The sequence below is a fragment of the Gavialis gangeticus genome, unplaced genomic scaffold, assembly GCF_001723915.1.
Source record: "Gavialis gangeticus isolate Ggan-Ray unplaced genomic scaffold, GavGan_comp1, whole genome shotgun sequence".
NCBI classification, from domain to species: domain Eukaryota; kingdom Metazoa; phylum Chordata; order Crocodylia; family Gavialidae; genus Gavialis; species Gavialis gangeticus.
This window is the reverse complement of record NW_017728996.1, coordinates 31,177,111-31,183,678: the sequence shown is the minus strand read 5'-3', so window position 1 is coordinate 31,183,678 and position 6,568 is coordinate 31,177,111.

Here is a 6,568-nt window from a genome sequence, read left to right as displayed (position 1 = left end):
AAAGTGCTAATTGTACCCTGCCTTCTAAATCTTTATAATCTTTATGGTCTACCAGTCATTTGGTGGAGATTACTATTTCGGAGCCATTGTTAGTGAGGACTAGGATCCAATGATGGATTTAGGCATGAGAGACCGGGGTCCACTCCTTCCTCAGCATTTGGGTATTATGCCCTCATGTTTTCTTTCTATCGGGAGAGAGTGCCCTAATCACCAAACTATAGGTAAGCCTGGGTGGGGACACTTTCCACTCTTCCGCTGAAGCTGTATCACTGTGAAAAAAAAAGAATGCAAGATTCACTGGGCCAGAGAGACCCTTGGGAGAACTATTCTAGTGTCTCTTCCCCTGAAAGGAGAGGGGAATCTTGGATTTGGTCTGCGCTTTCAGGACTGCATTTAGATTAAACCATCATTAGATACAATACATGAACAGCCTTGAGTCAGGTGTTCCAGTTGTTGGGAAAGTTAAGTTGCCATTCTGAGGCCATAGACAGACATGCATTTGAAACACTTCAAATCTTGGAACACTTCAAATTCAGAGCCTGCAGGCACATCTCCTGCCCTGGAGCACTTCAAAATGGCTGTGATGGTATGCTTTGGGACTTCAAGCTTCCCGTCTGCTGGTCTTTAAGGGGGTCCTGAAAACAGCCAAGCACTCAGGGGAGCCCTTATTGGCTCTCTGCCCCCCCCCCACATAGTATAGCAGAACACCAGTAGTGTAATGAAGGGAAACTAGATGGGGAACCAGCCCTGGGTGCTGATCCTGGGAGGAATGGGGAAGGTGAAAAATAATTGTGGCTGCGCTGCTAGACCAACTGCTGTCATGCTATCAGAAGTGCAGCCAGTGATGCTGCTCCATGCACCGCTGCATCTTAGGGTGCTCAGGTGTCACATTATGCCTCTGCACAGTACTGTGGGATGGCAGAAGACAGGTGGCCTATATAAATGTATTTTGGAAGTACTTCAGAGATGTTCCTTATGTTTTGAGGGTCATTTTTGAAGCACTTCTTCAACCATGCGTGTCTGTACCCTTGCTGTTAGGAGCCCTTCAAAAGCACTTGGAGTGTTTTAAACAGTGTATCTGTCCAGGACCTGAGGCACCTAATGTACTGTATAGTAGGGCTGTGCAAAGCTTCAGTCACTGATTCAATTCAGAAGAGATTTGGTCTGATTCAGTGGCTGAATCTCCAAATCCAAATCGAATCAGCAGAGCCTTTAATCTCTCCAAATTGAATCAGAACCCTCTGAATCGATTCGTAGAGATTTGGAAAGGTTCGATGATTTGGACATAGATACAGCTTTAAATGGTTTTTCTGGATACCTCTAGGTCCCAGGTGGCTTGTAAATGCTGAGATGCTGGGGTAGATGGTGCATCCAACAGGAGCTTGGGGGTCCTAAGCGCAGTTGGCAGTGGACCTGGAAGTGGATCAGAGGCACTTCTGGTCCACTTCCAGGCCCACCGGAGAGCACAGGGAGACCCCTCTTTGCCCCCTGGCTTAGCAACTGGTGCCTCCTGAGTCTTGGGGGGCACTTGGGGTCCCCCCATGGCTGAACGCTGAGCCAGGGGGATACGGGGGGAGGTCAACTGCATGCTTGGTGGTGGACCAGGAGTACTTCTGGTCCACTTCCAGGTCCACCACTGAGCATGCGGAGGGGCTTCATCTGCCCCAGCATCGCAGGATTCACAAGCTGCACCTGGTACCTCAAGGTATGTAGAAAAAATATTTAAAGCTCTGTCTATGACCGAATCACTGATTCTCTGAATCAGCATTGAATCTTCAGATTCAGCTGAATTGAATCAGGACGGTGATGTGAATCAACGAATCAAATCACTATCTCAATTTAGGCCAAATCTGAATTGAATATGGCCTGTTTCACATACCTCTACTGTATATGGAACTAAAGTGTCTAACTTGGACTTCTGGTTGTAGCTGTGGTGGTCTAAGGACATAGGCAGGCAAGGTACTTTGAGTAGATGTGATATCTTTTATTAGACCAACTGAGTAGTTGGAAAAAAGTTCTTAGCAAGCTTTCATGTGCAGTCACCCTTCTTCAGGCATAGGGAGTCTCTGCTGATCTAACACTCCAGGGAAAGAGAGAAGCTAAAAGCGTGGCAGGATGTCAGTGAAAATATAAACAGGTAGAAATTAGAAAGACAAAAGGTGAAGCAGGTAAGGGAGGGGGAAAATGGCAGGGGGGTGGGAAGGAAGACCTAAGGGAGACATAGCAGTGATAGAATAGAAGCTAGAAACAGGTTGTGTGAGAAAAAAAGAAAATAGGAGATCAGGAAAACAGGAGTGAGAGAAACTAAAAATCTTTTCTCCCTCTATGACAATCAGAATTACAAATATCATTTTATAGGAAGGTATGCATTGTTTGTAAGGATTTTTTTAACTCCATCAAATAATACAAGACAAATTGTGATACTTGGTTTTCACAATATTCAAACTTACTTTAAAACATTTTGCTTACAGTTCACAGTAGCAGGAAAAAAAGGATAGAGCTTGTTTCATCTTATGAGAGCAAAAGCAATAGATATTTTCAATTTGAATGAAAAGCAGTTCAGCATTATAGTGTTAGTACAATTACATTTTGTTATATGCCGTACTAAATTGCTATGCAAAACATTCAAATAAAGAGGCTTATTTTATTTTTTATCTTGGGTACAGAAAGTTTGAGGAAATATTACAAGCCAGTGGTTACAGTGCTGGAAGCACTGTATCTTTCCCTAGCTGGTGCTCTGGGAAAAGAAGTGCGGGCAGGGAAAATGTGACCAGTTTTCCCTTACTACACTGACCATGTGTTAATTCTGTGAATAGTATCTTCAGTTTGTAATTTGATTCAGTGCCTGATTCAGTGGCTAAATCTTCAAATCCAAATCAAATCAGAGGGCCATTTAATCTTTCCATATCGAATTGTAACCCTCCGAATTGATCTGGAGAGATTTGGAAAGGTTCAGAGATTTGGACATAGACACAGCTTTAAATATTTTTTCTACATACCTCAAGGTACCAGGTGGCTCGTGAGTGCTGTGATGCTGGGGTGCATGGAGTGTCCCACAGAAGCGTGGGAGGCTCCCAGCACACTCAGCAACAGACCCTGAAGTGGACCAGAAGTACTTCTGGGTCCACCGGGGAGCACATTGAGGACCTCCCCCGCACTCCTCCAGCTTGGCAACTGGTGCCTCCTGGGTCTGGAGGGGGCACCTGGGGTCCCCCTGTGGCCAATCGCTGAGCCGTGGGGGGGGCAGGGGCCCTGCATGCTCCGCGGCAGACTCAGAAGTAGACCGGAAGTACTTCCAGGTTCACCACGGAGTACATGGAGTGCCCCCCATACTCCTGTGGAATGCTCCATCTGCCACAGCATTGCAGTGATCATGAGCTGTGCCTGCTACCTCAAGGTATGTAGAAGAAACTTTTAAAGTTGTGTCTATGTCCAAATCACTGATTCTCTGAATCAGCATCAAATCTTCAGCTTTGGATTTGGCCAAATCGAATAAGGGACAGTGATACAAATCAAGGAATTGAATCACTGTCCCTGACTCAGGCCGAATCTGAATCCAAATGGAATAGGGCCCGCTTTGCATACTTCCTACTGTGCGTGTTTTCAGAAAAAGAAAAGGGAGCTCAGAAAATTTACTGTAATGGAATGACAGAAAATCTCAGACCTTATTAAATACTTGTGCAAAGCAAAGGTGAGATTGAGACAGAAAGGAATTTATTTCCTTTCAAATTTTTATCTTGATTTATGATAACACCTTTTTAGTCAGAGTAAATTACCTACAATAGTGGGGCAATAGAAGGCATTTAATATGTCTGTATGAAGGTCCTGTGGAGGAAGCTATTCATTATCTATGTGATTGGCTGTGTTTTGAATATAAGAGAGCTGGTATTGCTATTTCTTAGCAGCTAGCTCCAAACTAAAACTAAATAGAGGATATTACAGCAAAAGCTGTGTTAACTGGTACTTTATTAGCTGGAAAACTCTATTAACCGGCATCCGAGGGATGTGGCAAAAGTGAAACTGCAAGTACCACTTCTGGGTTTCGCTGCCACAGTGAGCAGAGTTCTTGCCACTTCTTTGGCCCACAGCCCAGGGCAAAGCAGCCTGTGCAGGGCCCCCCTCCCTGTATCCCGGCACACTGACACCAGGGAGTGAAAAGACGGTGCACATTTGATTAACCAGAATATTTGATTAACTGGCATCCCCCATTCCCGGGGGATGCTGGATAGCAGAGCTTTTACTGTATATGGGCCTGTTGCACCTGGGCAGTTACACTGACATCACTGGAGCTCTGTAAGGACAGAGCATTGTATTAAGGTATAGTTAAGGCTTGGTCTCTGCCCCAATTTTATAATTTGATGGCTCAGTTCTGCAAACTTGAATCCCTGTTCAATGAGTACTTGTGCAACTAAAGGTTCACGAATGGGGGCCCCAAATGAGACTGAACAAAAAGCTCAGTTTTGTGCAGCAGATGCACAGGACAACCGTTAACAAAAAGCAGAGGTATGAAAGAAACCAAACAGTAGCAGGAAGAAGGCATTGCAGGAGAAATGTGGCCTCCATCTTCAAATCCAATTAAAATAAAAGCACACTTGTTCTTTAGCAAATATATGTTCATTTGGCCACCATTGATCCTTCTGGATCCTTCACCCAGACCTTCCATGCATATACCTAGGCCGGAATTTTTTTTCTTGGAGGAGAAGTGGAGGCTGCCCAGAGCTTCCATCATCCCTTTAGGCCACTGAGACAGAATCCAAAGCCAGACTGAGTCCAGACGTTTGGTGCCTCTGTGGCTATATTTGTATAAATGCCTGCAAATTAAGTCCAGATCTCCTGTGTGGCAGGCAAGGATTCTACCACTGAACCACAGGGAACTTTACAAATATATGTATTCACAAGTTGCTTTGGAAATGAAGGTATAACATTTCCAGTTAACTGAGGGAGCAGACCTACACTTGTCATTCAATCTTAAACTAATTTCAATTTTGAGACTTCTCCTTTCTGAAATAATTAGCACCCAACAAAGATATACAAGTGTTTTGGAGACCTGTGTTTGACCATCTTTCCAGACTCTGGTTACATGTGTATAGCATTTTGTGGTTTTTGGTCATTCTTCAAATGCTCAGCAATTTGGATATTTGAGAGTCGTGTGTCATTTCACTGTATGCAACAGATAGATTGGGGAGGGGAAGCATGGCTTGAATAGATACTGGTAGTGATAATTATACAGTATGTTTCTCATGCACTGTCATACTTATAGCGCATTCAATTTATTAGTTCTGGTCCAGTAAATTGTAACATACCAACATTCCCCTTATGACTCCATAGAAGCCATGCCCATAAGGGCATCAGGAACAGGGACAGGTATTTTTAGGTTGAATACTTTCTGATTTTTTTCTTTCACTCAATCTCATGGCTGAGCAATTGTCTGATTGGATAAAAATTCCTTTTTTCTCTAACAGATATGGCACTTAAGAGGATACTGTACCATGGTATTGATATTCCTTTGAGATCAATATTTTGATTTTGTAGAATAGAATTACTTAGTATTGGAGGGTTCCTTGATGCTTCCCGGCTACTACAACAAGTGTCTTTAACACAGATCTAGTGAAACTGGTCTGTCCCACCCCATCCCCCCAAATTCCAAGCAGTGTTTTTCAAAGGGACTTTTAGTAGCTGAGCGTGTGACATGTAGGAAATTCAAATCTTACAGTGGTGTAATTCTTGATTTCTAGACATCTAGGAGAACAAAATTAAGAGCATATAGCTAATTAATTGTGAGCAGACTAGAAATAAGCCTACAAGTAATTTCAGGATTCAATGTTGACAACTGCTGAGTGCCTTGATGAGGTTCCACCTGTGCATGTATTATTTGATGGAAATTCTATCATCCTAAAGGAATAAACTAAAAGCTGATTAGGTAAGAACCACATGGGTCATTAGACAGGTGTCTCTGCAAGTCCTAGAGAAGAAGAACTGCAAGTCCAGGACAAGTGCTGCCTGTCAGGTGGTGGTGTAGTTTAGATGTGACATTATGCCCTTTCTGATGGTTCTCCTGGGGTAAATTAGGACCAGTGACTCGCTTTTGAAAAAAAAAATAGAAGTTTTGCTTTGTGGTGGTCACCTCTACCACTTTAGATATATTTTTTATTGTGACTATTCTTATCCCATTCACATAAAAAGCCTGTATCTACTCTAAAGTATCATATTCAGAGAGAACAAAGCAAGTTTATAAGTTTTGACAGTGCTGCTATTACAGAAGAAAATAAAACTGCTGCAGAAGTGTATTATAAGAATATCTATAGTTCACATTCATGCTAAATCAACTTGTTCAAAAATTTCTTCAGTCTCGAAGTTTTTACATGTGCATCCTATAAAATTTGCTATGAAATACAAGACCACATGTACCCTTGATGCATTTTTAGCTCAATGACTTTAAATATATCAGTTACTTGTAAGTGTTGTAATGCTTCAACCTTCTGTAGATGTGGGTCTCCTACATATTGTAGATGCATGTCAAATGAACTTGGGGAGCAGGAGCGAAGGGAGCAGGGTGCACGTGTGCCAC